This window comes from Elgaria multicarinata, chromosome 2 (genome assembly GCF_023053635.1).
Source record: "Elgaria multicarinata webbii isolate HBS135686 ecotype San Diego chromosome 2, rElgMul1.1.pri, whole genome shotgun sequence".
NCBI classification, from domain to species: Eukaryota; Metazoa; Chordata; class Lepidosauria; order Squamata; family Anguidae; genus Elgaria; species Elgaria multicarinata.
Genome location: NC_086172.1, coordinates 11,964,195 through 11,977,678, shown reverse-complemented (window position 1 = coordinate 11,977,678; position 13,484 = coordinate 11,964,195).

Below are 13,484 nucleotides of genomic sequence, written 5' to 3'. Positions count from 1 at the left end.
CTTTAAGGGCACCTGCCATCTTTCGCTCGGGCCGGAGGCCCAAGGGAGGCTCCTCGCTTCTCTCTCTCAGTGCAGCCTTGGAGCTGAGACAGTGAGCCTCCCAGCTCCTCAGGTGTTAGTGTTGTCTCATGCATTGTAGTAATGAGCCTGTTGCAAAGGTCCCTGAATCTATGGTGTGTTCCCTACAGAGCACAGCCTGAGCAAGCTGAGCAGGGCACTCCTGCCCCAAACCAACCATTCTAGTGAAAGGAGTCAGGGGAAGAACGGAGGGTTTCAGCTGGAGAGACATTGTTTAGACACCAGGGCCTCAACTACACCAAGCAGGATATTGCGCTATGATGGCAGTATAATAAATAAATACTTTATTGCTTATTAGCCAGGTAGGCCATCCGCATACAAACAAAATAATTGCACACCCAGCCGCCAACTCACCGCAGCCGAAAGAGTAATACAATCATTCATAACATTAATAACATTGCGGACGGCCAGGTTGTCATATTTATGTTAACTATATGAACCAACATAGGGTATCAACAGGATATAATTTGATCCTATAAGGTAGTCAGGAGCTTCCTCACCTCCAGCGCCCGATGTACAAACTTTGCAGTCCTAAATGATGTATAATGATCAGAGCCTAACAGAAGTATTTGAGTTGCCTTTTGGGGCGGCATATAGTTAAAGCTAGGAATTAAAGGCTCGAGATATGGCTTCCTCAATTCCGCATACATTGGGCATTCGACTAGAAAATGTGTCATATCCTCAATTTGGGGGCAGCCAGCTGGGCAGTCTGCTTTCACCCTAGGATGGGTCCTATAACGCGCCTTCACCTCCATCAACTGGAGTGAATTTAACCTGCACCGGGTGAATAACCATCTTAGCTCATATGAAGTAAGAGAGGTTAAATATAAAGGGGCCTTTCCCGGGGTAGTAATGATACTTTTGTATAGTGGAGTGGAGTGGCTCACTTCAACAACAGCCAGTGATGACTGGAGAGCGCAGTCAAATCATCTCCTGGAGCTCTCGTCCTTAGCCCCGTCAAACCCCCTCATAAGGAGGTATGCTTGCGAATAACCCAGCTTGGAGACAGAGAGGCTCATCTTTTCTGCCCGTGAATCTTTCCCCATATCATCATGAGTAGACAGCACCAGTGGTGAAGCCAGGTGGAACTTAAGCTTTAGCCAGAAAAAGATTGCTGCCTTTAAAATAAGTGTTTGGATTGAGTGGCAGGCTGTTTCCAGACGGGCAATATCCCTAGAAGTAGACCTAGGGACCCCGAGTGCTCTAGTTAAAAAATATGTTGCTCTATCACCAATGGAGTAGTATCTGCATGGGCCCAAACAGGGGCCCCATACAGGATCTGGGGGAATATTTTGCTTTTGAACAGTTCTATTAGGGGTGCTACCCTCTTCTCCCCCCCCCCCCCGAATCCAGCTGCAAAGCGGAAGGTAGCATTAGCTGTTATATTGGCTGATAGAGTTGTGTCTTTTAAGTGCTCATACCAGGATCCTGAGCTTTGAAATGTTACTCCTAAGTATTTGAATTTGTTCACCTGCTCAAGCTGGCCGCTATCAAGCTGCCAACGGTAGACAGCAGTATATAAAAGGCAGGAGCCACACGACTGCTTTATAGAGGTATTGAAGTGCACTGACAACTGTTGGGGCCCACTGACACATACCATATACCGCTTTCATACCGCTATATCCTGTTTGGTGTGGCTCCTGCCTTTTATATACCGCTTTCATAATGCTTTCATAGTGCAATATGCTGCTTGGTGTAGATTAGGCCTAGGTCTACCAATTGAGCAACAACAGTCCAGGTATATCAAGCATACCCTTTTCTCTACCCACTGCTGAAGACACTCCCCACAGACTCAGGTACTACTCCTTAGAGTTGCCTTCCCACAAATGATGCCCTCCAGAGGTTTTGGACTTCAACTCCCATCAGCCCCATCCAGCATGGCTAACGGTCAGAAATGCTTAGAGTCGTAATCCAAAACGTTTGGAGGGCACCAAGTTGTGGAATTAGAGAGTGTTCACCAATGTTTCCAAGATGAAGGAAATAATTCCAGGCAAGTCATGTGAAGTTGTCGATGTTATAATAAGGGTACGATGATGCCATAAAATATCAGATATTATATTCTTAAGACAGCTGTATTCTGTCTGGACCTTTGGGGTTCCCCCCTCTTGATCCTAGGTGTGTGTGCTTTCATCCCTCACTCCCAATGTGGTTTCGTTGGAGTTTATGATGTTTCTTGAACATAACCCTCTTCTGTACCAGTGCTAGCCATTTCCCGGGATCTTCCACCACTCGGTATAGGCTTCTAAATGCCGTGGAATGTGAAGTGCACACAGAAGGGAAGTGCACAAGCAGAAACTGCTGCACACTGCTGCTTTGCCAGTCGCCCCTGGAGAAATTCCTGCAGGGCGCCATGCTTACTCCCGTTCCGGAGTTCTTACTGAACAATTCTCTAGCCTATATTCCATATTCTATATTCCATATTCTACCCTATGGAATATGCTCCCACTTCAAGAGCCGCCAACCCCTTGTAGATCACATTCCAAACATTGAATTGATCTATAAGGCATTGGGGACCAATGGTGCTCTAGTTAACCCAAGTGTAACATCAAACAGAGATAAAGAATGCAATAAAAAATCTGTTTGGATCTGGGGAAACTCTATGCGTGGCGCAGAACAACAAGAATGGGAGGTCCCTGCTTTTATTGCTACCGCTTTACCAATGGTCCTAGACATGCCAAGATATTCTGGGTATTTGAACATTTACAGCCATAAGCTGTATGTTCTGAGAACATACATTCTTGTGGGGGGGAAATATTTATTATTTATTTCATTTCTACGCAGTTCACTAGCCAAAGTTCTCTGGGTGATTCACAAAAATTGCAAGCCACAAGTAAAGCATAAATAAAAATATACTATACAATCATTAATGGCTTTAAAAGAGCTAGAAAACAGTTACAATAAGATACCGGACCTAATAAAACAACTGACAAATCCTCCATCATATGTTATCAGTTGCCTGTTTTGTTTTGTTTTCTAATTCGATTACTTTCCCTAGTAATTATTTCAATCAACCTTTTCTTTTCCTTTTCCTGTTCTTTGTATATTATACATATCCATATAACTGTTGGTTTGATATTTAGCGTTAGGGGATTGTTTGTATTCATTTTCTTTTCTGTAACACTTTAAATAAAATAAAAACGTTTTAATAAAAATCTGGTGTCTGGAGGCTATCTAGAAAGAAAGGGGGGGCAGGGTTCCCATGCCTTTCATTGCTGTGTAGAATTTTACACTCCAAATTGCCCTTCACCATCACTGGGATAGAGTCATCCAAGAGACCGAAACTGACTCATGTGCTAAGCACATTGGCAATGTTATGCTCCTCTGCATGGAATACTATCAGGAGGAAACTTTTTTTAGTGGTGGTGGGGGGGAGAGACCTCCCCTTCTGGGCGCTAATGTACAAAACATCCCTTTCCTGTTGACTAGTATAATCTAGTTCGTACAACACTTCCCTGGATCTCTTAATGCCTGGTTGTTTTCCTCTCCGCTCTGCTAAGCAAGAGCCTTCTAGCCAACAGCACTTCCCGGTGATCAAGCACTTGGCCGCTGTTATGGCAGAGCCACCTGCGTCTGCCAGACCTGGACTGATTTAGGTCATAACCGCAACATATGTCATCTTTTATCTCTGCTGATGCAGATATTCATAGCATTCGGGATTCCACTGTGGCGTTCACTTAATACCACACACCACTTTTCAAATAATAATAAACCATCTCGTCAGCAGAAACAGCATGTATCGTGTGATAAAACACTTCCCTAGGGCACCTAGCTCTGGCATAACTTGAGTATTTAGAGCTTGAACTAAGTTGGTCTAGGAAGGGAAAGAAGGGAACCTCTCGTGCAAGCACTGAGTTATTACTGACTCTTGGAGGGATGCCAGCTTTCGCTGACATTTTCTTGGCAGGCCTTATAGCGGGGTGGTTTGCCGTTGCCTTCCCCGTCCGTTATTACCTTTCCCCCAGCTAACTGGGAACTCATTTTACCGACCTCAGGAGGATGGAAGGCTGAGTCGACCCGAGCCGGCTGCCTGAAACCAGCTTCCGCTGGGATTGAACTTGGGCCGTGGGGAGAGTTTCACCTGCAGAAACTGCTGCTTTACCGCTCTGCGCCACACGAGGCTTACGTTGGTCTAGACATTCCTCCAATTCTCCCCTCTGAATATTGAGCTCAAGCATTATACCTTTGACACTCAAACATTATCCAAATATTGGATATTTATGTTGGTCCCTCAGCGATTTTTGATTTTGATATCTGAGCATTGATACTTTGCAATAGCTGGTAGCTGATAATAGCATGCAATAGCGGAAGAACAAACAAGATTGGCAGGAAAACCTGGGCCATGGGCCAGAGCACAAGACTGTAACAAACCCCCATAGTGGCCCCTAAAGCCTTTGGTGTATTGGTTAACTACTGCTTCAAACTGTCTGAGCCTTTTGAGTTGTACATTAGAGCAATTAAGAAGGTTTGTCCAGATATAAAAGCTATTTTCTGATTTTCTGGGTAGACCTCTGACAGTGGAAATGGAGGTTATCGCATTTTTGGACAAAACGGAGATCTACCCTTCACTACCACTTTTGGGTTTTTTTATTTTATTTTTTTATTTTTTTATTTTACGAGGTATTTTGTTAAGGTCTGTGGTTTTTTGGCTTTGGGAAAGAAAATCCAAAGTTCCTTCCCAAATTTGAAATTGCCATGATTCAACATTTGCATTTTAAAAACAGGCCAGAGTTGCCAACCTTCTAATCCAGCTGGACCAGCTGGATCTAAGCCCCATAGAGCCCAGCAGAACATACTTCTGAGCAAAGGATTGTGCTATAATTGCCCCATCCTAAAGTTGCTGTTAGCTCTACTATTGGGGAGGCGGGGTTCTAGCACCTGTAGTTTCCTCCTTAGAAGGACTGAAATCAGCTTTGAGGGAGAAGGAGCCAATTTATATGGGGATTGGGGAGGAGTTAAAAACCCTCTTCCCCAGGGCTGGAGCACTGATCAAACTCATAGCCTCCCGAGTATCCTTTATCATTCAATAACTGTCAAATAAAAGTCAAGTCTCCAGAAGAGAAAGAAAAATACTTCCTTGCAATTTAGGTGTATAGACTCAAGAGGTGTATGTCTTTCTCCTTGTTATATCTATAGAACAGCCTTTCCCAATCTTGTGTCCTCCAGGGCTGTTGTAGTACAACTCCCATAATGCCCATTCAAATCGGCTGGGGATTATGGAAGTTGTAGTCCAACACATCCAGGGGATGTGGGTTATGGAAGGCTGCTAAAGAAACCACTCAGGTTTCTTAAAACAAATGAACAAACAAAAACCCTGATGCGTGTCGTAGGGGAGGTCGTTCCTCTTCTTCTCCTGGCTCCACTGACAAAGTCTGCAGTCCCCACGCATAATTTTAAACATTTTTTAAAAAAACTAGTATGTTTGAGTAGCAGTGACCTGAACCAATCAGATGCACCTTTGGGTATGACTCAGCCAATTAGGGCACAGGGGTTATGTAACCATGATTTTAAGACAAAATGTCTTAAAATCGTTTAAAATGTGGTACCATGGGGCCTGCAGGAAAACACTAAATATTTCAGACACGCACCCACCCACCCAGCCAAACCTATTTAAAAACATTATGGGGTGGTTTTTTTAGAGTTCTGATAGCAAATCTCCCACATCATGTCAGTTTGGGCCTTCATGTAACCAAAGTAGAAAGGAGCCTTTCATAGGTATATGATTATATTCTGACTGCAGTTGTCCTACTATTGTCAACAGAGATTAGCAAGGAAGAAACTGGGGCTGCTGTAATAACACGTTAGGGATTATTATGAAAAGGACTGAAAATATTAATAATAAAAAACCCAGCCAGGACTGTAATGCCCTTATATAAATCTATGGTACAGCTGTATTTGGGAAATGGTGTACAGTTGTGGTCAGCTCTTCTCAAATAGGCTGGAAAGGAAGCGGAAAAGGGCAACCGAAATGATCGGGGGTTGGTGCGCGTCCCTTCCAAATAAAGGTTGTGGGGTTTTAGCCTGGAAAAAGAAGATTCAAAAGACAGAGTTCTATAAAATTAAGTATAATATAGGAAAACCGCAGATCACCCCACGCTGGTCTCATAATACTAGGACTTGTTGTTTATTCGTTCAGTCACTTCCGACTCTTCATGACTTCATGGACCAGCCCACGCCAGAGCTTTCTGTCGGCTGTCGCCACCCCTAGCTCCCCCAAGGTCAAGTCTGTCACCTCCAGAATATCATCCATCCATCTTGCCCTTGGTCGGCCCCTCTTCCTTTTGCCTTCCACTTTCCCTAGCATCAGCCTCTTCTCCAGGGTATCCTGTCTTCTCATTATGTGGCCAAAGTACTTCAGTTTTGCCTTTAATACCATTCCCTCAAGTGAGCAGTCTGGCTTTATTTCCTGGAGTATGGACTGGTTTCATCTTCTTGCAGTCCACGGCACTCTCAGAATTTTCCTCCAACACCACAGTTCAAAAGCATCTATCTTCCTTCGCTCAGCCTTCCTTATGGTCCAGCTCTCGCAGCCATAGGTTACTACGGGGAATACCATTGCTTTAACTATGCGGACCTTTGTTGTCAGTGTGGTGTCTCTGCTCTTAACTATTTTATCAAGATTTGTCATTGCTCTCTTCCCAAGAAGTAAACGTCTTCTGATTTCCTGGCTGCAGTCAGCGTCTGCAGTAATCTTTGTGCCCAGAAATACAAAGTCTGTCACTGCCTCCACATTTTCTCCCTCTATTTGCCAGTTATCAATCAAGCTGGTTGCCATAATCTTGGTTTTTTTGAGGTTTAACTGCAACCCAGCTTATGTATGGACAGTAAAATCAAAATAGAGTAAAATAAGTACTGTTCCACACAATGCATAATTGCTGCCATAAAATGTAGTAACGGCCACTAGTTTTGGAGGATTTAAGAGAGGTTTGGACAAATTCATGGAAGGAAAGTCTATCAACAGCTATTAAGCATGATAGCTAAATGGAACCTGCATGTTCAGAGGCAGTATATCTCAGAGCATCAGTTGTGCGGGGAAACAACAGCCTTGTAATATGTGTTTCATCTTTCTGGAAGCCAGTGTGGTGTAGTGGCTAAGGTGTTGGACTGGGAGTCAGAAGATCCAGGTTCTAGTCCGCACTCGGCCAATGGAAACCCACTGAGTAACTTGGGCCAGTCACAAAAAAACTCTCAGCCCAACCTACCTCACAGGGTTGTTGTTGTGAGGATAAATTGGAGAGGAGGAGGAGGATGTACACCGTCTTGGGTTCACTGGAGGAAAAAAAAAGGCAGCCTATAAATGCAATGATAAATAAAATAAATAAATCTGACTGGCTACTGTTGGAAAGGAGCTATGGCCTAATACAGCAGGGTTCACGTTATGTTCAAGCAGTGGAGGCTGGTGGCTCTGATGACAGTGGGACTGTGAATCCACCCTTGGGTTCAATCAGAACTCTAAAGAAGTTATCCAAGGTGCTGAACTCAAGCCCCCTAAATTGGTTCAGCACCTTGGGCAGCTTCTTTAGAGTTCTGGATGCTGCATTTTGCACACGATGCAACTTCCAAACCAGCTGAGATAAGCACTCCCGTCCTACTTGCGTGGTTTCAGCAGAGGAGGGTAAGTCTGCCTCATATAAGTCATTTCAATCCCCAAATTCACTGCTACTAGATATCCTTCATAGATTATCTTAACCGTCCTACCTGGCCTACAAAGGGAATTTTAGTAGAAATTAAAGAATTATCTCCACAACTAAAGAAGAAATCTAGTTAAAAGCACCAATCTAAAATCAGGTGCACAAATCACACAAACACAAGGAACTCATAAAACTGAAAGGAAAAATATTTAATTAATTAAAATGTAGCGCTCGCCTCCCAAGAATATCCTTATTTCCAAATGGATAGCTATAAAAAACAGTACAGGCTTCAAGAAGTATAATTAACTCAGGTGAGGCAGCTATTCATACTATGAGTGTATTATGACCTCTTGCACATGATCAAATATGATGTCAATAACCTGGTTCACACCACAACCATGGCTCAGTGTGGGTTCTTTAACTCACAATGAGCACCATTTTACATATGCAGCCCCACTCCATGTAGGGGGGTGCATGTAGGGGAGCACCATGTAGGGGAGCACCACGTGGGGGGTGTTGTAACTTCCAAACCCAGCCATCAGGGATTATGCAAGGGTTAAACAATAACACTTGGATTGATGTATGTTTATGTAAGTGTTATTTAATCTTCACATAACCCCTGCTGGCCAGGTTCAGATGACACAACACCCATTCAGGAGGTGCATATTTAAAATGGCAGCCAGCACACACTGCAATGTGGGTTAATTATCCCACGATGGGCTGTTGTATCATGCACACTGGCCCAATAAATACATAAAATCTTCTTTGAACAACTAACGAAGGCAAGTTATATTTCTGCATTTTGTAAATCTTATCACTATAAGATTCCAAATGCATAGTGGGGCATATGAAATAAAAGATGGACCAGAGCAATGGGCTTTTTTTTTAAAGCATTGTTTAAAATACTATGTATAAATTTCACAAAAAATGTAAGTTGCCATGTTGCTCTGTTACATGAAAATCCAGAAGCCCCACTAGAGTAATACTTTTATTCAGATCAACTGAAATGTGGTACACATTAGTCAGTCAATCTTCAGAAAACCTATGACCATAGCAGCCTATCACCCAGAAAGGTGTCCAGAATGAAAGCATATAGACATCATTGCAGGTACAAAAGCAGTGAGGAGGGCCTCTGCTACCTCCCAAAGCTGCCCTTAATGCTGATGATGCATATACGTTTCTCTCTTGCCAATGCAGAATATTTTCAGCAAGCAGAGAATAGCACTCAACACTAGTCCTGGAACTGTGCGGTGGTGTGAGTTTACAATTAGGGGGGTTCACACAAATCCTTTCAGATTGAAAGTTAGAGTTATGTGGGATCATGCAAGCTACCCCTGTGCCTCATCCTCTGTGCATTTGGCCATGGGAAGGGACTCTATGCACACATCAATGTAAATGCATAGGACTCCACACAAGAGGGAATTCAGGGCCTGATTTGCAGGAGCCCAATGCATATACATATGTATCCACATAACGTTGCTTCACACAACCACCAAACACATGGTTTGTGAGGTGTACAGCCAGCTGGGGGAGGGTAAACTGGCATGACCACACATCCCTCTCATGTGTTATTTCAGCATGGAGTGGGATTCATATGAACCTCCCTAACATGTTGGATGAACAGGGAGTAAGTGCTTGTTTAGATTCAGCTAATACAAGGAACTGCTGGGAAGGTTAACTCTGGGGAGACTACCTCCATGTCCTGTGACTTCATAAACAACATGACTACTTTCAGTGTGAATGAATTGTACAGTGCCTTGCATAAGTATTCATCCCACCCACCCCTTTGACTTGCCCACATTTTATTGTGTTACAACCTGGAATTAAAATGGAGTTAATTGGGATTTCTTCTCAATTATCTACACAAAATAGTTCGTAATGTCAAAGTGGGGAAAATAATCTATATGTTTTACAAAATGGCTTACAAATAAAAAACTGATTGGTCTTGATTGCATAAGCATTCACCCCTCTGCATTCACCTAAATAAGCACTGGTGTGATCAACTGCCTTCAGAAGTCACATAAATAGTTGAATAGAATCCACCTTTGTGCAATTCAAGTGTCATGTGATCTCAGATAAAATACACCTGTTTCTGGAAGTTTATTGGAAAGCCTATCTAAGCAAACAGCTATCCAAGAAGACCAAGGAGCTATCAAAACAAGTCTGGGATAAAGTTCTGGAGAAGCACCTATCATGGCTGGGCTATGAAAAAAATATCCCAGCTATTAACATCCCCAGAGCACCATTAAATCCATTATTACAAAATGGAAATAATATGGCACAATCACGACTCTGCCTAGAGAAGGCCGTCCACCAAAACTCAGTGACCAGGTAAGGAGGGCGTTAGTTAGGGTGACCATATGAAAAGGAGGACAGGGCTCCTGTATCTTTAACAGTTGCATAGAAAAGGGAATTTCAGCAGGTGTCATTTGTATATATGGAGAACCTGGTGAAATTTCCTCTTCATTACAACAGTTAAAGCTGCAGGAGCTATACTGGAGTGACCAAATATAAAAGAGGGCAGGGCACCTGCAGCTTTAACTGCTGTGATGAAGAGGAAATTGCCCCCAGATTCTCCATATATACAAGAGGTGGTTCAAGGAGATGGAACGCCTTTCATGTATGTGCCTTTCACGACGTCTGATCTATATAACTGGAAAACTCAAAACCCTCCGTTCATGGAGGACCCTCTAAGGCTAACCAGCTTGATGTGTTCTCTGGCGCACACCCATCAGCCTACCTGGGGTGATACACAAATGCTTTTGAATACTTTGTTACCAGAAATGAAGGCCCAAATTCTTGCTGGGGCAAGGAAAGCGTTTTTTGGAGCAGAATGATGGGGCTACCGAAACCCAGATTCTGAATGCGTTGCCTGTTATTGCTCCTGACTAGAACCATCTTCTAGATGAAAGCAGAGCTAGAGCTGCTGCTTATTATGGCTTGATATTAAGAGGCATGCAAAAGTCAGGACAGAAACCTCCCAGTATGAATATGATTATAGAAATTGAGCAAGAGGGGGCCTGCTCCCAGCCAGCAAGCAAGGCCTCCCAGCCAGCAGGCAACCCCCCAGCTCAGCACGTCTTTACACAGAAGAAGATTGAAGATGTCAGGGGCAAGGAACCTGACCCCATGGCAAAGATAAAAGTAAGGGAGCACGTGTTTCAAGGCCTGATCGATACGGGCGCCTCTTTGTCCCTCCTCCCTAGGTCAAAATTGCCTGGTGGTAATTTTGCCTTGTGGGCGTGAATGGACAATTTCAAAATCTTGACGTCGTGCGCCCTCTGCTGACGAAGATTGGAAATATTGAATTGCTATATTTTTGTGTGTGTTTTGAATATTATGTTCTGAAAATTGCCCAGTGGCTCTTTTGGGCAGAGATATTCTAACTAAGTTATAGGCCCAAATTTCCCGTGGCCTAATAGAACACTTGAACTGCTTTTTGCCCAAGTATAAGACAATTGCTGGGCCATCATGAGTCCTAAATGTAACTGTGTCATTGCGTCAGTATCCTTTGAAATTAAAAGCCAGATGAAAAATACAGCTATTTATTGCTTTTTAAAAATGGACTTGTGAAATAATTAAAGCAATTAAAAACTCCAGGTTACACTGGCTTTACCTGATGAAAGAAAACCTTACCGACTATACGTCCATGAAGAGAAAAGAATAGCCTCAGGTGTGCTGTGCCAAAAAGTCAAGTCCCACCTGGAGACCAGTGGAGTACAGTGGAGGAAGCCGACACCTGAACCCCGCCTGCCAGTCCAGATATGAGATCAGCCTCCTCATGGACCCAAGGCTCGCCTCATTGAATTCTGCCACATTGATGCCTGAACTACAAAGAAAAGAAGACGTTCCAGAGCATGATTGCCCTGAAGCCTTGCAGTTTGGCACCAAATCTCACCCAGACCTGTATGATGACCTCGAGTTGTTTACCGATGGATCCAGCTACAATTATACAACAAGCTGCTGAACTCGTAGCATGCACAGAAGTCATGGCAGCTTGTTTGTAGACAAATTAGCCAATTCTTTTGGCAACATCAGGGCTTTTAACAAATCAACTGTTAATCCTCTATGGGCCACTGGCTGCCCAGTGGCAGTCACAAATCTTCTTTCTTTCTAAATCTGTCCACGTGATATTTTGAATTAGTAAATATAGTCTTTTGCCTGAAGCAAGTTTCAGGAGCAGCCTAAGTACACAGCTCAACACTTAGGGGGGCACAAGAGTTAAAATTCACAAACAGAACCAATAAGCCCACAATCACATGACGATATTGTAACTGGTTTTAATGATTTTAGTCCTGTTTACAGGTTTCCTGCTTTGGAAGTTCAAAGTTCCTCTTTGAAAACACAATAGAAATCAGCACTCATCTTACAGAAAAAGAGAGTGTCCAAAGCAAAAGCCTTTAAGATGGAGTTTTGTTTGTATTTGTGCCTTTTTAGCCTTACTTGGCCCTACAATGGCCAAGCACTTTATACAAATCCCCTTAACCACCCTCACCTCCCTGCCCTTCAGAAGCTTGTAACAGCAGCACAAGCCAAAGATTGTTGGGTCTGTGAAAAATTAGGAAAAAAAGATGTAAGTAATAAACTACTTCCAGCTCCTGTGCCTTTGAAATACTGGACCACAAGAGAAATCACAGCATGAGTAGCTGATTAGAGTTATGAGTTAGATCATGCTCAGGCCACCCGAGGTCAGTGGGTACGAGATCCTCTTTCAACCGGACTTGTGGCCTACCAAGTGATACCTAATGACATAAAGCATTCAATATGTATAAAATCACAGAATTCAACTGGTCAAGATGTAGGATGGCGAAGAGTTCAAAATTGTGCACACATGCTATGGTTTGATTCTACTCAAGGACTCTTAGAATCCTACGTTGTTGATAGAAAAAGTAAGAGCAAGAAAAAGTCTACATGCTATCACACATACAGCTTTAATGACATGACTACCTATACTCTTACTAATCCAACTCTTTATAGTTTGAACTTCACAGATGTCATTTGATAGAATGAATTAACAACTTTGTTAAACAACTCTGTATTCTTTTTCAGTGAAAATGGAGCCACTGCCAAGACTTCATTTAATAGTTCTTGTCCAAGAGAAAATCAAACCAGTAAGCTCTCACCAGACTTGGTTCCCAGAAGCCTTTTAGAAACCTTAGCCACTTCCATCTTTTGTGGATTTAAGCTCACCCTAAAATGAGAAGAGCAAGTATAACTGTGGCATAAGAGTACTAATCATTTCTTTAAATGTGCACACCACTATGTTGATGAAACAAGTATTAAGATAAAGATGAGACCTAGAGATAGCAAAGCTGTTAATGTAAAAAGATATATCCTTTCTCTCTTGCTGAGCAAGGATTATACTTTTTATGTAGAGAAAATCTGTAAAAGGCCCTTCCTGCCAAGTAGAAAGGAAGATGTACGGTATCATTTGCTGTGCCAAATCTACACATTGTTAAAAACCTTACTTCTGACCAAATGACCAATCTTGGTAGCTTTGCACATAAAGTTGTCCAAAGATCTGCTAACCCTTTAGCTCAGTGATTCCCAAAGTGGGCGGTATTGCCCCCTTGGGGGCGGTGGGATTGCATAGGGGGGCATTAAGAGGCAAAGGGACAGCAGGGGGGCACTGGCAGGGGGCACTAACAGGCAAAGGGGCGGCAGGGGGGTGCTCGAGGTGGTCTCTCCAGAAGGTCCTAAAACCCAGGGACCGAGCAGGAAAGAGTGGCAAATTCAGCTGCTCTCCCCACACCGCTCCTGCTCAGGAAGGACTTTCTC